This window comes from Panulirus ornatus, chromosome 34 (genome assembly GCF_036320965.1).
Source record: "Panulirus ornatus isolate Po-2019 chromosome 34, ASM3632096v1, whole genome shotgun sequence".
NCBI lineage: Eukaryota > Metazoa > Arthropoda > Malacostraca > Decapoda > Palinuridae > Panulirus > Panulirus ornatus.
The window spans coordinates 15,450,413-15,472,912 of NC_092257.1; the positions used below are offsets into that span (position 1 = coordinate 15,450,413).

General features: G+C 43.2%; 1 pseudogene; it reads right to left on the minus strand.

Annotated features, from left to right (window-relative positions):
- LOC139759925 (uncharacterized) overlaps positions 1-22,500 on the minus strand; it is a 104,805-nt pseudogene that overhangs the window by 75,993 nt on the left and 6,312 nt on the right.

The window sequence follows — 22,500 nt, forward strand, 5'->3', positions numbered from 1 at the left end:
CCCACCTTAAGATTCTCCCCCTCTCCCCCTCCCTTCAATCCTTGAGGGGGGGGGAAGGGGGGGAGAGGAGGGGGGTGAACCCAGGTAGACGAGTAATCATCAAATAATTATCATTTCTAATTAACAACATCGACCAATCTACCAGCAGGCGTGACGTGGCGGCTGGTGTGAACGAGTCGTGCTTTGGGTATAATGAATTTTTAAAGGTCGTACCGTCGTACTCAGGGGGTCGTACCGTCGTGCTCAACGGGGTCGTACTCAAGGGGTCGTACCTCTCTGCTCTATCGTGTGCCTCATCTCTCCTCATAATATCTCATAATATTCCTCATGTCAATATATCTATCTCATCTTTTTTTTCTTCTGGGGTGGGTGGGGAGGGAAGGTTCCATTTATTACCAGATACTGGGCATAAAAAAACTTATATGCTGAACATGAATCAAATTCTCCAGACGAATGGTATTTCTTTCATATCTTCTTTTTTTTTCTTTTCTTTTTTAGTAAAATATAGTGGACACTGAATATCTGGATTCTTGATACATTATCATCAATCTATTTCATGAACGAATGAATATTTTCATATATATATATATATATATATATATATATATATATATATATATATATATATATATATATATTTATTTATATTCCTACGAGTCCGAGTCCACGGGGAAAATGAAACACGATAAGTTCCCAAGTGCACTTTCGTGTCATAATCACATCATCAGGGAAGACACAAGAAAGAAATACAAGTCAGCTATGTTGGACGCGTTCGTGTAACTCACGGACAAATACGGATCCATTCGTGATGTGTTATTTTCCGTCAGTTGTCTTGTCGGATTCGTGTGGTCAGGTGCTCATCCTCCCCGTGCGTGCGTGCGTGCGTGCGTGCGTGAGGTTCTGGCGGATCCAGGGGGAATTTAACAAGGCAAAAGAGAGAGAGAAAAAAATATCTTCTTGACGTAGTTTACTTCTTCTGAAATGATGATTTGCTTGAGAAGATAACTGCATTGAATGAATGAAGGCAGTTCTAAGTCAGCCTCTCTCTCTCTCTCTCTCTCTCTCTCTCTCTCTCTCTCTCTCTCTCTCTCTCTCTCTCTCACACACACACAGTTGCCTGGGCTGGTGGCCAGTTCCAGGAGGTTCCAGGAGGGACGGGGGGATCACTCCGGCACGTCTCCTTCCAGTCCATTACGAGCGGCCTCATGCCGGCAGCTCTGCCTCACCCCCACCTCAACCACCCACAACCACACTCCCTCCCCGAGAGAGAGAGAGAGAGAGAGAGAGAGAGAGAGAGAGAGAGAGAGAGAGAGAGAGAGAGAGAGAGAGTCGAACAGGTCCTCAACCACTGTCTGTGATGGTGCAGGAGGGGCGTATGCCCCCCCGACTTTCCCTCCGGTCCGCCACCTAATTAGCGACGCTGATTACCCGTAAACAACAGCCCCCCCCCTCCCTCTCCACCCACTCCACACCCCCCCTAAACCATCAACACCCAGCCAGAACTAGTGCTTAACTAGGGCTAGGCGGCGTCACCCGAAAGGGCGTCGTTCCCGTGTTTAACGTACTGAAATGTCGCCCATAGCGCCACTTACCTGGTAACTCATTTATCCTGGCCATTCAGCGCGGGGTAAAGTATCTGAATAATTCAATAAATAAATCCTTAAAGTCTAATCATCTGTCAAATAACAAATTCCTAAAAAACTTAATAGGAAATAATAGATTCTATATCCAAATCGAACCAATTAACAGGACCTAAAATTTGACACTAAATAACAGAGACTAAATGAACAATTTCAAAATAATTGACCTAAATTATATATCAAAAAAATATATAAATTATAAAATTCTGAACCAAAATATTAAAGGATAGCAGTATAAAGTATTTAATTTTTTTCCGCTATGGAATAATTTGTGTATAATTTCCCTCCATTAAAAATTTCTCTTTTATTTCACGGTTGGTTACAAGCCACAGGGGATTCCAACCTTCCTCAGACGTGGGTCAGACCCCCTGGTGGCGCAGTGGTCAGACAGTCAGACCACGGGATACGTGTGTCTGGGTTCGATGCCCTCTCTTCTCTCTCTCTCTCTCTCTCTCTCTCTCTCTCTCTCTCTTTTCTAGGATTGTGACCCTTCCAAAACTACCAGAGGAAAATGTATGACTATGTGGTGAAAGTGACCATCTATCTATCCATCTATCTATCTACCTATTCGTCTATCTATCTATCTTTCTATTTATCTATCTATACCAATCTATTCGTCTAACTACCTATCTATCTATTTATCTATCTATATGTATGTATGTATGTATGTATGTATGTATGTATGTATGTATGTATCTATATATATATATATCTATATATATATATATATATATATATATATATATATATATATATATATATATATATATATATATATATATGTATATGTATGTATATTTACATATATTCTAAGTTCTCTTTTAAGTAATTATGATAATCACAAGTGTTCACGTGAGAACACACGTAGCAACTCAAGTTAGTGTTCGTTATTAAGTTGAGGTGTTCCACGGTGGTGTGGTGGTCGTGTTGTTGCTTCTGCGAGTTACAGCACTGCAGTGGACTGCATCCAGGTACGCAAGGAACTTTAGCCTAAGAAGAAAATTCCCTTAAAGAAATATCGCTATTACTACACCTACTACCATCACTACTACTACTACTACTACTCCTACTACTACACCTACTACTACTACACCTACTACTACTACTACACCTACTACTACTACTACTACTACACCTACTACTACTACTACACCTACTACTACTACTACTACTAATACTGATAATTAGTTACGTCTCTTCGTTGTATATCAAGTGACTGTTATATTCCTCTCTTGTTTCTCCCCTGATGTTGATGTGATTATTACACGAAAGTGCACTTAGGAACTTATATATATATATATATATATATATATATATATATATATATATATATATATATATATATATATATATATATATATATATATATATGTGTGTGTGTGTGTGTGTGTGTGTGTGTGTGTGTGTGTGTATCCAACAATTCATGAGACTAATCCCACGAGAAAAACTGCCACGTGTCACCGTGGTATAAGGACAGACTGCCGGATCACGCCAGACGCTGAGGAGAATTCACTACGTTTCTTTTCTTGGCTCCTTGGCCAAGAAGTCGAGGGGCTGATCCTTATATTCAGAGTCCAGGGTTCGAATCCTATTCAGGTCACTCTTTCTCCATGGACAAGGGCCATATTTCCTTTCTTCACTACACACACCTGTATACACACACACACACACACACTCATACACACACACATATATATATATGTGCGTGTGTGTGTGTGTTCCTTTAACCCAAAGATAAAATCAGGGTTCGATTCCATCAAAACAACGTCAGTCATCTGCCATAAAAACTCACTGAAGGTAAAAACTGGACAATTTTTTACCTCCAATTCTCAACAATTAATGAAAACAGGTTTATTCAAATTCATGGATTCCCCAGTTTTCCTTCGCGCCACCTTCCTCTTAGTCTACCTACATACCCGTCAGCTGTGAATTCTGCTGATGCTCGAGATACCGTCAGCGCTTAGTAGTTCTAGCTTCACCTGGTGTCAGCCACTGTCAGCAACAGCACGGCTGCACGTCAGCCAAGCCACTATCCCCACCATTAACACAAACATCAAATTAAAAAAGATGTTCATGGCTCTCTTATTCATAATGTTTCATCATCAAACTAGTCATAAAAACCCCTCAACATAGTGTACGTAAAATCACCATGGTGAATATACCCCAACGTAGCATACCATGTAGGTATACTTACTAAGGGCAACATAATATATCATATTGGAGTATATATGGTAGACACGAGGAAAACATTGTGACGTCAGAACTGCACACACATGGCAAATTAGGCTAATTGAAGACATGAAAATATGTCAAAATTACACAGACATTTTGTATAATACGACATTTTGTATAATACGTTCCCAAAAGCGTTTGATATTCAGCCTCAGCTTGAGAGAGGAGAAGAAGAAGAAGATAAAGAAGAAGAAAAGGAAGATAAAGAAGAAGAAGAAGAAGAAGAAGAAGAAGAAGAAGAAGAAGAAGAAGAAGAAGAAGAAGAAGGAGATAAAGAATAAAGAAGAAGAAGAAGAAGAAGAAGAAGAAGAAGAAGAAGAAGAAGAAGAAGAAAGATAAAGAAGAAGAAAAAGAAGAAGAAGAAGAAGAAGAAGAAGAAGAAGAAGAAGAAGAAGAAGGGGAAAAAGATAAAGAAAAAAGAGAAGAAAAAGAAGGAAGCTGGAGAAGAAGGAGAAGAAGAAGGAGACATGAAAAGATGTTATAACTGCTTCTCAATCAGCAGTAAAACCATTTTCTGAACACAAAATAGATTTCTTACACGAAAAAAAAAAAAAAGGCTTCGTGAAGACCACAAAAGGCAAAGTCTTTGGCCTTCAATTCTCTTAACCTTCCACTCGCAAATCGGTAAGTCAGAAAGACTGATCTATAAAAGGCAGAAAAAGAAAAAAAGAAGCAGAATCTCGTAGAGCGTCTTGCGAGTTGAAGGATGGATCAAAAGACCATAAGCTTAGGTTTGGCTACATGAGGACAGTGCCGGCCGGCCAGCCAGAGTCTTTGGCCTTACGACAAAGACTGCTGACTTAAGGGCAAGAGAGATGAGGAACATGCGCTTGGTCGAGACTCGCTAGAATAACGTAGGAAGACCAAAGACTGGCGAGGAGTAAGGGTTGGGGGGAAAAAAGAGAGGAAAGGCGATGGGAGGGGCAGTCTTCGTAGGTGATAAGACCTTAAAGGAATGACTCCAGGAAGGGACTTAAGACGGTAAAGATGGTGGGTCTTCAAGGGTCTTTACTAAAGAGAAGACCACTTAGGGAAGTCTTCGAACTTGATGAAGACCGACACGAGACAAGGAATAAGACTACATACGTCACAAAGGGCGAGGGTTGGTAAGTGGCTAGTGGTAGAGGGGGGTCTTGAAAGTGCTCCCTAAAACAAACTTTAAAGAAGAAAGTGCTCCCTAAAACAAGCTTTAAAGAAGAAAGTGCTCCCTAAAAAAGCTTTAAAGAAGAAAGTGCTCCCTAAAACAAGCTTTAAAGAAGAAAGTGCTCCCTAAAAAAGCTTTAAAGAAGAAAGTGCTCCCTAAAACAAGCTTTAAAGATGAAAGTGTTCCCTAAAACAAGCTTTAAAGAAGAAAGTGCTCCCTAAAACAAGCTTTAAAGAAGAAAGTGCTCCCTAAAAAAGCTTTAAAGAAGAAAGTGCTCCCTAAAACAAGCTTTAAAGAAGAAAGTGTTCCCTAAAACAAGCTTTAAAGAAGAAAGTGCTCCCTAAAACAAGCTTTAAAGAAGAAAGTGCTCCCTAAAACAAGCTTTAAAGAAGAAAGTGCTCCCTAAAACAAGCTTTAAAGAAGACTTTAAAAAAAGAAAAGAGCGTACGCCGCGTCATGCCAGTCTTCAAGACACATACACACACACTGACCTCAGGCAGGGAAGACGGTCATATGGGGTGTGTGTGTGAGGGGGTGGTCGTCCGGTCGGGTGTCTCGTCGTCGTCCTTCAAAACCAGTCGCTCTTCTTCCCCACCTGCGATCACTTGACCACAGACACCACGTCGAACATGCTCACGGCGACGAGCACCATCGTCGGCCGCTTCTCATGCTCGCTACAGCCGGAGCATGTCGAAAAGGGAGGAGCGGGAGACGCCACCACCACGCTCCGGTCCACACACACACACACACACACACACACAGAGCGGGAATCAACGCTCCACGACGCTCCAAGCCGTGGGTCCTGTAAGGGATATCCCACTATAGGGTCGTGAAGCTCCGTCTGAACCTTGTGTGTGTGTGTAAGGGATGTGCTATATCACTCTCATGCCTGCAACAGAATGAACAAATGCTAGAAAGTATATATTTATACATATATGCCAGTTTATCTTTAGGTACGTATGTATATATGCCAGTATATCTTTAGGTACGTATGTATATATGCCAGTATATCTTTTAAGTACGAGGCAACATATTTCACAGCTCACATTACAGTAATTGCTTTGTAGATATATCCTTTTCCTTAATAGAGTTAAGTGGCTCTCTCTCCCCTCCCCTCCCGACCCACCCACCCACCCACCGACCCAACCCTGTAATTTGGGAAACGAAATTTTGAATGGTGCAAGAGAGAGAGAGAGAGAGAGAGAGAGAGAGAGAGAGAGAGAGAGAGAGAGAGAGAGAGAGAGAGAGAGGTGGATGAGAAGAGGAGATTCATGTCGTAAGTAAATGAAAACTGTGAATCGGGGAAAGCCTGAGATTTGAAGCATCGACCACCCGTGTTCAACTCTGGATCACGAGGTAGTGTTGGGATCAGGTATACCTTGCTATGGAATGGTCAGAGGAGATGAAAAAAGGTGTATTGGTTCTCCACACTCGCTTCATCTCCTCACACACACGCACACACACACACAGCCATGCACAATTCTCAGTCACTGAGGAGAGACATGAAACTTTATCGAACTCTTCTGTTCGAATTTCGGAACCGCTGTGTATCGAATCCTTCAGAAACCCAGGTAACATCCACCCTTTCAGAATGGCGATAAGGTCCTTTATGCATGACAGTAAGGATCCCTCAGCAAGACGGTATGACCTTTAAGCACGACGGTACGACCCTTGAGCACGACGGTAAGACACTTGAGCACGACGGTACGACCCTTGAGCACGACGGTACGACCCTTGAACGCAATGAAACGAATACCCTTGAGCACGACGGGGTAGCTCTTTGGGTATAGTGGTCCGACCTTTGACCCAACCATTAAGGGTCAAGTCAAAAGGGATACCATCATAACCAAGGGCTTCACCATCCCGTTCAAGGGTCGTACCGTCCCGCTCACGGGGTCATACCGTCCCACATCAAGGGCGCAACGTCGTATTCAAGGGTTGATTCGTCTTGGTTCGAAACTGCATTGAGTATCAGAAAAAGGCGTCGAAACCCCCCACTCGCCAGGTAGAAACTGACTGCCAGAAATGTAAACTACTTGCTCAGGAGACGAACCAGTCAGTGGTTTGGGCAGGGGTCGAAACCCACTGACTCGGTTCATGGAGACCATGAGCAGATTCTCCACTCATGGCAACTTGACCCCATGACTCATTTATGCAAATGACGCGTATCATAGAACGAGTTGAATTATCTATACTTAAGGAAGAAGATTAATGGAGGCATATAGAGCCATTAATCCATCTTTTATTGTAGGTAATTTGTTTCTCAAAATATACTTCATGCACGTCCGGGTTCAGCCTCTTTACTGACACGCGAAACATAGCACTTTCAACTAAGTATTACCACATACTCGAAGGAAACAGTTAGTATATGGTATAACCACATACACGAAGGAAACAGTCAGTATATGGTATAATCACATACTCGCCAAACACTATGTAATATATATCATCACATACCTGAGAGAAATACTTTATGGTATAACCACATACTTGCGTAGCTGTGTGTAAGGTATAACCACATATCTGACATAAAATGTGTCACATATTGTCTCATAAACTACATATAAAGACAGCTGATGGCTATGTAGGCCAAACCAAACCTAGAGCAATGACATCAGACGATTGAAAAACTGTAAATAAACTACGAAAAAAATTATCTACAACGCGTAAATCATGACTTAAAAAACAGAGTGTAAATGTTCACCTGTACAATTTACCACGAAGATAGGGAAGAGAAGGAATGGCTCACATCGATCATAAGCTCCCAAACCCCACATGGCCAGTAAGTCAAGCACGCATTCCTTACGAAACATTAAACAAATTTACAGCCGAGCCGGAACATACATAGACCGTGGGGGTGAGGGGGGCGGGGGGGAGAAAAGGTCGGCAAACCAGAGATTACATTACATTTTCCGTGGCGGTGAGGAAGTTCACTTGATTCGGGTGAAAGTGGTGATTGTAACAGCGGTGTGTGTGTGTGTGGCGCGTCCGCTCCCTCAAGACAAACCCCCTCCCTCCTTTGTTTATCTCCTTGATTACACATCTCGCCGCTAGAGGGGCACACACACACACACACACACACACACACACACACACACACACATTGCACTTTTCTCCCAGGAGAGACAGCGATGATATCTACCGTTAGCCCGTTCAAACATACAAGGTTTCCCGCCTCCCACTTCACCTTGAACGAGTACGAGATGTCGAAGACGTCCCCCATCCCAGGGGGAAAAAGTGGGACTGAAGTGACCCAGATGACATGAGACGAAGGAAGAGATGAAAGAGATCGCAATCAAGATACCTGGAGGTGTAATCTGTCGTACGAAAGGAAGAAAATACTACGTTCGCTCCCACGAAAAATCTCCATCTTAATAGATTCATTTCGAATTAGTAACACACCCCCACAAAAAAAAGATATGTACCGGATGAACAATTATATTAATTAAAACCAATTAGTCTTCAAAAATGTGGACGAACTTTAGAAATGGTTGCATAACCGTCCACATAACTGGTTATGTAATTAGTTATGTAATTGGTCAAATAACTTGCATCGTTAAATATAATTGGCTCGACGATTATAATTGGTCGTGCAGTACGAGAAGAGGATAATCTCTCCTGATTATGCATAATTTTTTTATGTCTCTAGTTTTGGATACACCATGTCTCTTTATTTCTTTATCGAAGGCAAAGTTACCGAGATATGTAGGCAAAACACACACACACACACACACACACACACACACACACACACACACACACACACACACACACACACACACACACTGACCATAGGCAGTTGGCCCACACCCAAACCAGGTGTTCCTCTTCTCCTCAGGGTTTGTAGATAGATACACTTGGCTTAGACTGGTGTGTGTGTGTGTGTGTGTACTCCTACACAGGAATAAAGATTATATATATCCCTGGGGATAGGGGATTAAGAATACTTCCCACTTATTCCCTGCGTGTCGTAGAAGGCGACTAAAAGGGGAGGGAGCGGGGGGCTGGAAATCCTCCCCTCTCGTTTTTTTTTTTTAAATTTTCCAAAAGAAGGAACAGAGGGGGCCAGGTGAGGATATTCCAAAAAAGGCCCAGTCCTCTGTTCTTAACGCTACCTCGCTAACGTGGGAAATGGCGAATAGTTTAAAAGAAAGAAAAAGATATATATATATATATATATATATATATATATATATATATATATATATATATATATATATATATATATATATATATATATATATATCATCCCCTTGGACACTGTCTGCATGAGAAATTCAAAAGACGATCGCTTATGGAAATGTACGAGTCAATACTTCGATGGCACAGAACGAAAAGATATGAAATAACAGTGACTCCCAGTGAGACAGAAGGTTTACAGGGAAGACGAAGAATTGAAAAATATGTTCCAAATTGTGTTCAGAGAAGAATGAAGTCTAAGGTGACTCGTATATTTGGTATAACGAACGATGATCAGAGAATTATTATGAATGATGAAACAAAAAAAAAATTCCGTCCCTTTTTTTTGTTACGTTTCTGAATGATTCGTGTTGACACATTTTCGAAAAGCAATTTTACCAAAAAACTAAAAAAAGAAAAATGAGAGAAATACCAAGATACTCTTCATAAAAAAAGGGTTCGTGGGAGAAATACAGAGGATCTCTCTCTCTCTCTCTCTCTCTCTCTCTCTCCTGCCAGCTGGCACCAGCCTCCCCACACCCCCTCCATGAGAACCTTGGCATAATATATACTCCCTCCCCTCTCCTCCACCCAGATACTCTCCCCTAACCCCCCACACCCTCCTTATGTCTCCCCACCTCCCACACACCAAGTTGACAACCTGCCCCCCCTTCCTCCCCTCTCCATTATCACCCCGGAATCACGTCGCCCCCCCCCCCCCCCCCCCCCATGGCAAGGTGTCAAGGAAACCACCACCCCCACTCTTCCCCCCTACCAACACCTTACCTTCCCCCCCATGCAACAACAAACTCAATGGAATTAACTCCACGCTCCTCCATCCTCGCCAATACTCCACTCTCCTCCATCCTCGCCAATACTCCACTCTCCTCCATCCTCGCCAATACATCAGTCTGATGGACGTCCAGTCCCGCCCGGCCACCGCCTCTCATCCCCAATGAATCCTTTGATTGACGTGCAGCCATATCCTGATCCCCTCCCTCCTATCCACCCATCCCTAGGGGTACAACAGACCGGTGGATGGGTACCACCTCTCCACTAGGTTGGGTAGCACCCAATCGCTTCCCTGGTACCTACAAAACAAACAGTTAACACAACTAAACAACAGTCTAAGATGTACAGTTTCAAGGGCCTCTCCTCCCCTCAGCGTCACCAGTCGAAACTTGACAGGTCTTGCCTCAACACTTGGACTATTCCCTGGGCCTTACGACCTCGAAGTCGCCTGTCGAACCCCGACAGGTCATGCCGCATCTCTCCCACACCCACATCACCAGTCCCAGGACCCCACAACCTCGATGTCACCTGTCGAACCCCGACAGGTCATGCCGCACCTCCGTTCGTGACCCAAGGGCGGTTGCGACAGGAGTTGGTGCCGCTGGGGGATGGAGGGGCCCTTCCCCTCCCCCCCCTAATAATAGAGAATCTACCCCCTCGAAGGGCCTGGCACTATCTGGGTGCCTGTCTGGCGTGGCTGGCGGACGCCCTGGGTCACTGAGATGCATAATTAATCAGTCTCTCCAGCGTTCACCGTCAAGGGACAAGCGGTGGAGGTGCCACGTCCCTCACAATGGCAACGGAGTTTAAGGCGACACCCACACCATCACCCTCACCCCTCACCCCACACATCCCCCATTTCCTTCCCCATCCCCAGGTCTTCTAAGAGGAGGTGAAGAAAAAGTTGGGGTGAGAAGTTAGTTATGTGGGAGAGTTGGGGGATAAAAAAAAGGTGGGGAGAGGGGGAGGGGGGGGGGGGGTGGAGAGACGTGAGGGGGAGATAAATGGCTAACTGAGGGAGGGAAATGGAACTCTATTAGAAAATGAGTTTGGAGCAAGAGTGAGCTTTGTACTGTGGCACTTATGAACTTTATGGACGAAAGGTAATTACATCTAAGGAAAAAAAAAATCTACATCTGTAGTTTCCAAACGTATGAAAAAAGAGAAAAACAGTTTCAAAAGAATGAATAAAAAGAGCTCTGTAGAGACGAGCTACACTGCCAGACAAATCGGCGAACCAGACCATTATTTAGCGTGGAACTGCCCAATGGCGTGGAAGCTTTCATTATGCAGGCAAATAGTTTTATAATAACTTCCCAGGAAGAGGGAGGCATGGTCTAAGGGTTCAGGGAGAAAATATAAAACTGCTCAGAGGGGTCGAGAACAAATTGATGGGTTGGGCTGGGAGAGAGAGAGAGAGAGAGAGAGAGAGAGAGAGAGAGAGAGAGAGAGAGAGAGAGAGAGAGAGAGAGAGAGAGAGAGAGAGAGAGAGAGAGAGAGAGAGAGAAACTTTTTTGTGACGAAATGAAGGAAGCCAAGTTCTGTTAATTGAAAAAAACGTTAACGAAATGAAAGAAGCCACGTTAAATGGTGGAAGGCAAGGTTTTGTTGATTAAAAGGCAAAGTTCTGTTGATGAGAAGGCAAAGTCTGTTGATGAAAAGGCAAAGTTCTGTTGATGAGAAGGCAAAGTTCTGTTGATGAGAAGGCAAAGTTCTATTATCAGAAGGCAAAGTTCTGTTGACTGACAGACACCAGAACTATCACGACAGTCAAGTATGCCTTGACCTGAGAACAAAACAATGCCACAAACATTAATAAACTTTGCTGACGTTCCGTTCCGTTCCTCGGAGGCAGAGTCACGTCTCTCACGGGAACTCTGCTTGACCGTGACGCAGGAAAACAACCTGGAGAGTTCCCAGGGTCCCTGGAGAGTTACCTGGGGTCCCTGAAGAGTTCCCGGGGTCCCTGGAGAGTTCCCAGGGTCCCTGGAGAGTCTCCTGGGGTCCCTGGAGAGTCTCCCGGGATCCCTGGAGTGTCCTCCGAGGTCCCTGGAGAGTTTCCGGGGTCCATGGAGAGTTTCCGGGGTCCCTGGAGAGTTCCCAGGGTCCCTGGAGAGTTACCCCATCACGTGACGTGTGACCCTCCCTCCCCTTGCCCCCTGTGCAGGCCTGAGTGGGGTCTGTTCGTGGTGCTCAGCTCAGCACACAAGCCCAGCTCACCAGCGTGATGCGCCGGTCATTAGCGTGTCGGTAATTACTTAGGCAACTTGGTTACTAATCTGTCCACCCCTCCTCCCCCAACCCTCCCTAGTTCTAACTACCCATAGGGGGACTGGCACCTCAGGCTGAGACGAGGTTTAAGCACTGTTACCCCTCAGGGTTTACGTCCCCAGCTCTGTGGCACTGTGGCTGGTCTCTCACTCCAGCTCTGTGGCACTGTGGCTGGTCTCTCACTCCAGCTCTGTGGCACTGTGGCTGGTCTCTTACTCCAGCTCTGTGGCACTCTAGCCTTGCCTTTCACCCCAATCTGTGGCACTCTGGCCTTGCCTTTCACCCAATCTGTGGCACTCTAGCCTTGCCTTTCACCCCAATCTGTGGCACTCTAGCCTTGCCTCTCACCCCAATCTGTGGCACTCTAGCCTTGCCTCTCACCCCAATCTGTGGCACTCTAGCCTTGCCTCTCACCCCAATCTGTGGCACTCTAGCCTTGCCTCTCACCCCAATCTGTGGCACTCTAGCCTTGCCTCTCACCCCAAACTGTGGCACTCTGACCTAGCCTCTCACCCCAATCTGTGGCACTCTGGCCTAGCCTCTAACCCACCCCCCTCACTCTGTGGCACTCACACAGCCTTACATATTGTATCCTTCATTTGGAAACAAGTGCCAGGTCAACGACCGTGTTTGATCTGACACTCTGTGACACCTTCGTCCATTTCTACTGACCTTCTGACACCCCTGTCATGCCGCAACTGACCCCCTCCTGACCTGCATGTCAACCTGCACTGTCATATACACACGTGAGGTCCAAGCTCATTCACTACTGCGATCTCTGCATGATGCATAACCTGAACATATTCTTCTCACAAGAATACTATGCACAAAAATAAAAAGTTCGTACAGAGATTTTTCTCTTTTTTTTTCCCTCATAAAATAATGTTGTTGCATAGAGTCCCTTTGGACAGAGAAACTGCACGGGTTCCCTTGAGCAAGTCAGGGTCGCATATAAGCGCAAACAGACCATCTAGACTGAGGGTGTAAAGCTTAAAACAACATGAGTACAAATACCAGACGAGCCCTTATGTGCCAGTGGAGATCGAGTCAGTCAAACCTATTGATGCTGGAATCATTGAAGAGGGGTGTTTACCATTATCTTCCCTTCAGCTCCTATACCAGCAATACTATGTGGATCCTAATCACTCAAAAGGTCAATGGTCGTTCCAGGGTCATCACTGGCTGGTTGACATCTATCAGAACGTCATCGTAATGATAACAAGTTGGTTAACAAGCACTGTACTTCCCATTACAAGATCAATCTACGGCTCTATCAATACAAAGGGTCAATATCAGGTCTTTTAATGAGGATGTTATAATCTTATCATCCCCCTAACTATAATGTCATCACTGTTCATATGGTCGACAATTCTTAAGTATCGAAGGAAGGTCACGACTCTTTCCTTATTCACTATTCTGTTACAACGAACATGTCCTCACCAGAATATCACCAGGTCACTGAATATTACCAGGTCACTGAATATCACTAGGTCACTGAATATTACCAGGTCACTGAATATTATCAGGTCAGTGAATATCACTAAGTCAATGAATATTACCAGATCACCTGAATATCACCAGGTTAATGAATATTCACAGTGTCGAAATCAATACTACCCAGCTGTTTCTTCGCGAATACTCAACCGATCTTATTCGAATATCCTCAAATAACTCACTACAGAAAACGATTCCACACTTTCTTTTTTTTCTCAGTGACATTCAACTACATGGGGCATCCAGATCATAAGGGATCTAACCCTCTGTACACTGATAGTAATACACGATTCTTATGCTCTCTTGTTCCTGGACACACTCTATAAACGTCATAAGTTCATGATATATTTTCTCAGTGACATTCAACTACATGGGACATCCAGATCATAAGGGATCTAACCCTCTGTACACTAATAGTAATACACGATTCTTATGCTCTCTTGTTCCTAGACACACACTATAAACGTCATAAGTTCATGATATTATGTTCACAACGACACATTGTGCATTGTGGAGAAAGAAAGAAAAAAAATCTTCAGTCCTCATTAAACCGAAAGTCATTTACAGAATTTTTTTTTCCTCCCCAGTAATTAGAATAATTATGAGGAGTAATTATAGGTCATTATAAGGGATAACCCGCAGGAGGTCTGACCCAGGTCGCCAGGGGGCCAAATAGTTATCACGATTATACGAATAATTCGACATGTGGCAGGACACACTGTCAATATCACCAATTATTTTTTTTTTCAATCGTGGGCCAATAATTAAGGAAGCAAGTTAATTGAAACTACAGTTTTCCTGAATATAATTTCTACATTTGTTGGCCAATAGTTAGGGAAACAGGGTAATTGGGAGTACAGTTTCCCTCCTCGAGTATAATTTCTACATTTTCCACTTCATGTTAAGTGGAAGATGGTGCTGTGGATGGATGCCAAACGCTCCACTTAATGTGGAAGGTGAGACCCCCTACATATATCTAATGATACTCCACCTGAAGCTATATCAAAGATGACGCTAGATGTGTCTAATGCTCCACTAATTGCGAGGTGGAAGAGGGCATTGTAGATGTTTCCAATGCTCCACTAATTGCGAGGTGGAAGACGACACTGTACTTACCTATTTGTACTATACAGGGGGGGGGGGTTACACTCGTGTAACCCCCCCTTCCCTTATATGTCTTGAACATCATGTACTATTGTGAAGCTTTTCAAACTTCTATATGCTGTTTGGATCTGCAAACTTCCTGGTAATATTCAGTGACCTGGTAATATTCAGTGACCTGGTAATATTCAGTGACCTGGTAATATTCAGTGACCTGGTAATATTCAGTGACCTGGTAATATTCACTGACCTGGTAATATTCACTGACCTGGTAATATTCAGTGACCTGGTAATATTCACTGACCTGGTAATATTCAGTGACCTGGTAATATTCACTGACCTGGTAATATTCACTGACCTGGTAATATTCAGTGACCTGGTAATATTCACAGACCTGGTAATATTCACTGACCTGGTAATATTCAGTGACCTGGTAATATTCAATGACCTGGTAATATTCACTGACCTGGTAATATTCAGTGACCTGGTAATATTCAGTGACCTGGTAATATTAACTGATTGAGTGAGAGCTGATAATGTCATTATCATACCACTGTTAAGTCACTGTTACACCGCTACCATCGTGTAACCACTTATGTGTCTTGATCATACCACTGCTAAACCACTACAGTACCATACCACTGTTGAACCAGAGCTGAACCATTACTACGCCACTACTGCACCAGTGTTAACCCACTGCTGTTATCACTATGCCAGTGGTACAACTCTTGCCACACCACTACTGCACCACTTTGAAACCTGAGCTCTATCGCAGTTACAGCACTGAAGCGCCACTACTGTGCCATCACTCTGCCACTTGCCCCACTGTTGTAACAGAAGTGGGATGCCACTATGATGCCACTAACGTCATATCTTCATGACGTTCGAAAACCATACTTCTGTTGTACCACCATTATACCATTACTGCACCACTGCTATCTCTCTCTCTCTCTCTCTCTCTCTCTCTCTCTCTCTCTCTCTCTCTCTCTCTCTCTACGACAGCCAAACCTTTCCTCTGCTATTTTCCCTACTCCAAAACCCTTCTCTCCTACAACCCACCCTCCCCTCCTCCAAAACATTCCTCTCCATAACCTTCATCTCGAGCCATGCCCTACTAGACGTCCCTCTCTCCTTCAAAATACCCCTCTCCAAGAATCCCTTCTTCAAACCCCTTCAAAACCCACGCATCTCCATAACCTTCCTCCCGAAAGTCTTCCACCCTCCTCCAAAACCTTTCATCTCCGTCCTCCACAACCACCCACCTCCGAAAGCCACTCTCTCTCTGTCAAAAACCTCCACCCTCCAAAACCTCCCTGGCCCGCTAAACTCACATTCGTCAGATACAGAATACAGATCATCTTTTCGCCGCTCTTCCTCCAATTGGCTGTAAACTTTCACTCCAAAAAGTACAATTGCATCAGCTCGACGATACGAGAGAAGTCCTACAAACGCAGATCTTGAAACAGTGTTACCAAGATTCCTGCACGAGGTAAAAGGCCAGATGAAACGATAAAAATAAAATGACCAATTGAAAGGCCCTAATCCCTGCTTGCCCCAAGGCATTAAGGCCTTTTTTTCCCTCCTCAAAGGAGTCTTTAAGCAGATACACTTGCATTCCGGCAGATGTACAATTAGAGAAAGCTTTCAAAATCCTTAATAAGAGAGACAGAGGTATAATATGTCTTCTGATGTCTTGCTACATTTCCCGTGTTGACGTTCTTGTAAGAAATCCGCCTGCATACGTCTTGGCATGAGCCGAGGACGGGGTTTTTGTAAAGCCTGACCATTACCAGTCTTTAAGGATATTTTCCTTTCTTTTAGGTTATATCAGACATTGGTGTAGTATGTACGTAATTCGCAATTTTGTTTACCGATTAAATTCTCGATTAATACATCAATTTTTGACGACAACTATTTGTTTGCTTCCATACACATGCAATTAATTTCATGCAAAAATATATACATAGATTTCATACATATATATACATGTTATTGTTAGTATGCTATATCTATTAATCTAACACACCTACAGAATACAGCACGGAAGTTAATGTTAATCTATTCTTATCTTAACTGATTACTGCACACACAGAAGATCGAGAGGTGATCTAAAAACAACAAATACATTATCAATTTGTAAATCAAACAGAATGATAAAAACACAGACATAAAACTTATGGTATTTCTTCTTTACATGTCAAAGAAACTACCATTATCAAAACACGTAATACGGAAAAACACAATTTAACTATCATATTCTCATACCCTAATACACTCATACTATGACACCCTAATTACTGTAATTCGAGAGAATAAAGGACTCATAAAATGAGAGGCAATATAACTCATATCTATGAGGCTCTTGTGTGTGAGGGTGGACCTAGATGAATGAGGGAGTTGGACACAGATGGAATGTTACAATGTGTCAGGCATGAGAGGTGTTGAAGTGTGTGACTGAAGAATAATATCTTTAGTGTGAGGCTTTAGAAGTATGTTATGCGTGAGTGTGTTAGAGTGTGTGGGGTTAGAGTCTCTGTTGGGGTGTTTTAAGTGTACGGAAGTAAGGCTCTATCAAGTGTACGTCTGTAGGACTGCGATAAGTGTGAGGCTAAAAGGCTATGTTAAGTGTGATACTAAAAGCTATGTTAAGTGTGAGACTAAAAGGCTATGTTAAGTGTGAGACTTAAAGACTACGTTAAGTATGAGTCTATAGGAATGTGTTAAGTGTAAGTTTGCAAGCCTGTGTTAAAAGTGAGTATGTAAGCCCATGTTAAGTGTGAGACTACAGCCCTGTGTTAAGTTTAAGTAAGGAGTGTGTCCATCCGAAACTTTGAGAGACTGTTCGGTTCTAAATCTAATACACGATTAGAAACAACACCTCCTGCGCCTTTGACGATAGAATTCCGATACATCTGAGCCCGATGACGAGAGTTCAGACACTCCCGATCACAAAGTCCTCATAATCCCGATCACAGAGGTCCATATATCCCCGATGACAGACTCCAGGTAATCCCTGACTGTGATAAGGAGAGAGAGAGAGAGAGAGAGAGAGAGAGAGAGAGAGAGAGAGAGAGAGAGAGAGAGAGAGAGAGAGAGAGAGAGAGAGAGAGAGAGAGAGAGAGAGAGAGCGTTTGGCTTTGATCTGAACAGTATTTCCGTGTTGCATCACAGAGAGTCGTGGCGGGGCCAGCAAGATTTCCGGGTCAGATTACGTCAGCGGAAGAGCTAAGGAAGAGGAAGAGGAGGAGGAGGAGGAGGAGGAGGAGGAGGAGGAGGAGGACACCAAGAAGAGAGAAAGAAGATACTCACAGGGAAAATTAATCCGGATAATTGGTTCAATAAGTTACTGGAGTGGCCGGATTAGGTGATTTGAAGCGGATAGATTGGATTAATCAGGCCAAGTGGCCGGGGGGGGGGGGGATAGTTAGTACACTGATGTTAATTAGTTAGCACACACGCTAATAGCAGTTAGTACACTGATGTTAGATAGTTAGTACACTGATGTTAGATAGTTAGTACACTGATGTTAGATAGTTAGTACACTGATGTTAGCACATTGATGCTAGTTAGTGAAACTAATGTTAGTTAGCTAGTTAGTACACTGATACCAGTAATCTGATGTCAGTTGATTACAACACTGATATTCGCCAGTACACTGACAATAATTCTAACTGGCAGAAATATGTCATCATACGAAAACAGGAGTGCAACACTTCGCTATAATGACAGTCACATAAACGTATTACATATGTGTCTTACATATGTATCCTATAGGTCATATATTGGACTGAAACAGGGTAATCATCGTTAGCGTTAAACGAGCACTTTAACTGCTAACATTGTAAAAATACGAAGAGATATTTTCTTTATGTTCTAAATATGGTCCTTATCATAATTTGCCATCAAAACTCTATCTATATCACTATGAATAGTTGAACAGTTAACATGTCTTTGATAATTGTGGCAGATAACAGAGGTGGTGGCTAGATACAGTGGGTGTCACTGCCCGAAATCATTTAATTTTTTCAAATAGATTTAGGAGGATTCTTTATTTTTTTTCACGGAAAACTTAATTCAACATTGAGGAATACATCACCATATCCTAAATTTCATATGGGGTCATCTGGTGGAATTGAAAAGGGGCAAAACACAAAATAGATTATCCATTAATAGCCAAAACTGCTAGTTGAAGTGTGATGAAGTATACTAGTCTGAACGGAAAAGGTGGAGACATGACAACAGAAGACTACCAGAGAGAGAGAGAGAGAGAGAGAGAGAGAGAGAGAGAGAGAGAGAGAGAGAGAGAGAGAGAGAGAGAGAGAGAGAGAGAGAGAGAAGGGCGACAGTAACGAGCGAACACAACACCTGGCGAAGAACTTACCCAGTGAGCAGTTCGCCGAGCAAACGAAGTCATACACTGGACAACATTCGACGCGAGAAAATAGGAATGAATGATACAAATCCTTTACATTTCTCTCGTCATTGGTCACTTCAGTTGAAACCCCAGCCATAACATGACCCTCCTCGCCACACACACACACACACACACACACACACACACACTGGGCCGCGTTGGCATCAAGGCCATAAACTGTAAATTTCAATTTTAAGCAGATCAAATAATTGCTCGTAATTTGAATTCGTTAGCGCTTGTTTCTCTCACTCTCTCTCTCTCTCTCTCTCTCTCTCTCTCTCTCTCTCTCTCTCTCTCTCTCTCTCTCTAGAGGGAGAGGGGCAGGCAGGCAGGCAGGGAGGAGCCACCGTCTCGCTAGACTAAGTCCTTCCTGGCCAACCTCATTCCCCATGCAAGGCCTGGGGCTAAACCCTCTCTCTCTCCCCGTCGACTCCCACCAAACGCACAACAACGCCACCCATTCCACACTGGCTAATGACGCTCCGATCTGAATGCGTCCAAATACCACTGGAATTAAATCTCAGTAACGCATGATGGCCACTCTCTCTCTCTCTCTCTCTCTCTCTCTCTCTCTCTCTCTCTCTCTCTCTATATATATATATATATATATATATATATATATATATATGTGTGTGTGTGTGTGTGTGTAAAGAGAGAAGAAATAGATAGATAGATAGATAGATAGATAGATAGATAGATAGAGATAGAGATAGAGAGAGAGAGAGAGAGAGAGAGAATATATATATATATATATATATATATATATATATATATATATATATATATATATATATATATATATATATACGTTTCATAAATCTTTTTTCCTTTCTTTTCCCCCCCAATTCCAAATCTGACTACGTAATTCACCATCGGGAGAACTGGATAACCTGTATTTTACCGACAAAAGAAAAAAAGAAATAAAAAAAAAAGAAATCTCTCTCATGGCAGGAGTCCAACTATTTCTCGCCCCCCCCATAAAACATGGGCTCCACATCCCCCCTTCATATATGTATGGGGAGGGAGGAATAAACAAGGTCCCCATGCATATAGAAAACGCGACATGGTAAACCCTTACGTTACACTTGAATTTTCAGAAAAGGAAAAAAAATCCGGCTAATCCACTGTAAATCCGATGGCGGTGCTCTGGGTAAGCGGATTGAGGATAAATCCGCAAAAGTAATCCTCCATGTGTAATGCCGAACCATGTTAGCTTTCCAGACGACGGTACACACACACACACACACACACACACACACACACACACACACACACACACACACACACACACACACACACACACACACACACACATACACCCACACACACACACACACACACACACACATACACACACACACACACACACATACACACACACACACCCACATACACACACACACACCCACATACACACACACACACCCACCCACCCACACACTCACACACACACACACACCTTCCCTGGCTGCGGTACGACCCTCGAGCACGACGGTACGGCCCTTGAGCACGACGGTACGGCCCTTGAGCACGACGGTACGACCCTTGAGCACAACGGTACGACCCTTGAGAACGACGGTACGACCCTTGAGCACGACGGCAAGACCCTCGAGCACGACGGTACGACCCTTGAGCACAACGGTACGACCCTTGAGAACGACGGTACGACTCTTGAGCACAACGGTACGACACTTGAGCACGACGGTACGACCCTTGAGCACGACGGTACGACCCTTGAGCACAACGGTACGACCCTTAAGCTCGACGGTACGACCCTCGAGCACGAAATGTCTAAAAGACAAACTCGATATCATACAATAATACAATAATACATCGCATTCTTTAGCTGTCATGTATACTGTATTGAAAGCAGTGCCTCACCATGCCACAGACCTTGAACGCTTCAAAGGTCCTGATTCAGCCTACTGATAACACGTCGTCCCCTCTCTACCTATTCAATGCATTCTATCCCATACAGGAGTCTCAGCCTTCCTGAAAGTTCAAGCCCCGATACCTCAAAGCCTCCATGATGAACTTACCTCGCACCACATACAATCCTCAGGCATTTTATTCACTGGCGGCTAAATACACTTCTGCCGTTTACATTATTCTAAAATCCAAAAGAATAGAAAAAAAGATTGAGAAACGAAAATTTTATGCACATTTTCCAAAATTTTTCTCTTCTAAAATTGGCTCAAAATTTTTTGACTCGACTAAATCTGAAAAAGTTAAATTAGTCTTTACTCACCATTTGCATGTGATTAGTCAAGGCACATCAAAAAAAGAGAGTCACACACACACACACACACACACACACGTACGGACAATCGTCTAAATATTTGAAGGAAAATATCACTAAGTGATAACCCAGGCGAGCCTGTTGCCATCTGCATATCCACGATTTCTCGTCGAAGTCTTCTAACTACCTTTAACCTTTACTGCCAACTCCATCATTATATTATTTCCCTCATACCACCATCATTACCCTTATCTTCCGAACAATAAGTTATCTTGTTTCAATTTCCCTCCTCTAGTTTAATTAACTCCTTAATGAGACGAGGTCGTTCAATGGCCTATTTCAAAATGCCAGATGTCGCTTTATGCTTCGCGTAAATAGCGGATGCTTTCGCGCAAGTTCGCGGTATAAAATCTTTCTTTTTTCGCGATTGCGCGAATATATATATATATATATATATATATATATATATATATATATATATATATATATATATATATATATATATATATATCTTTCTTCGTGTGTAAGATAATCTAGGAGTTTCACTTGCTTCATTGGGCGAAGATAATGTATCATAACTTGCCTAAGTTACGCTTTGGTTCACTCGAACGTATATACTTGCTGGGATTGCCACCTCTACGGCCATCGATATCAATTTCGTTGTGGCTCTCGAGAGCAAGATAAGTTTACGATGTCTCTCCCCTTAACCTGATATCGGATATTTCAATAAGCGCTGCCGAGCCGATATCATAAACTTTCGTACTTCATGTAAGCCGATATTTCTCGTCATATCGGCCGATATTTCAGTATAGCACTTCTCTCTGTCTCCGTATGCATTCCGATACCATTCACTATAGCCTTTCGGACTATGATATCGTGCTATGGTGATAATACACGCATTCCGATACCACTCGATACCACCCAAGCCGATATGACATTTCACAGTCCAGTATCGGTTTTCATACAGTCCGATATCACTCAGAGAGGTATTGCA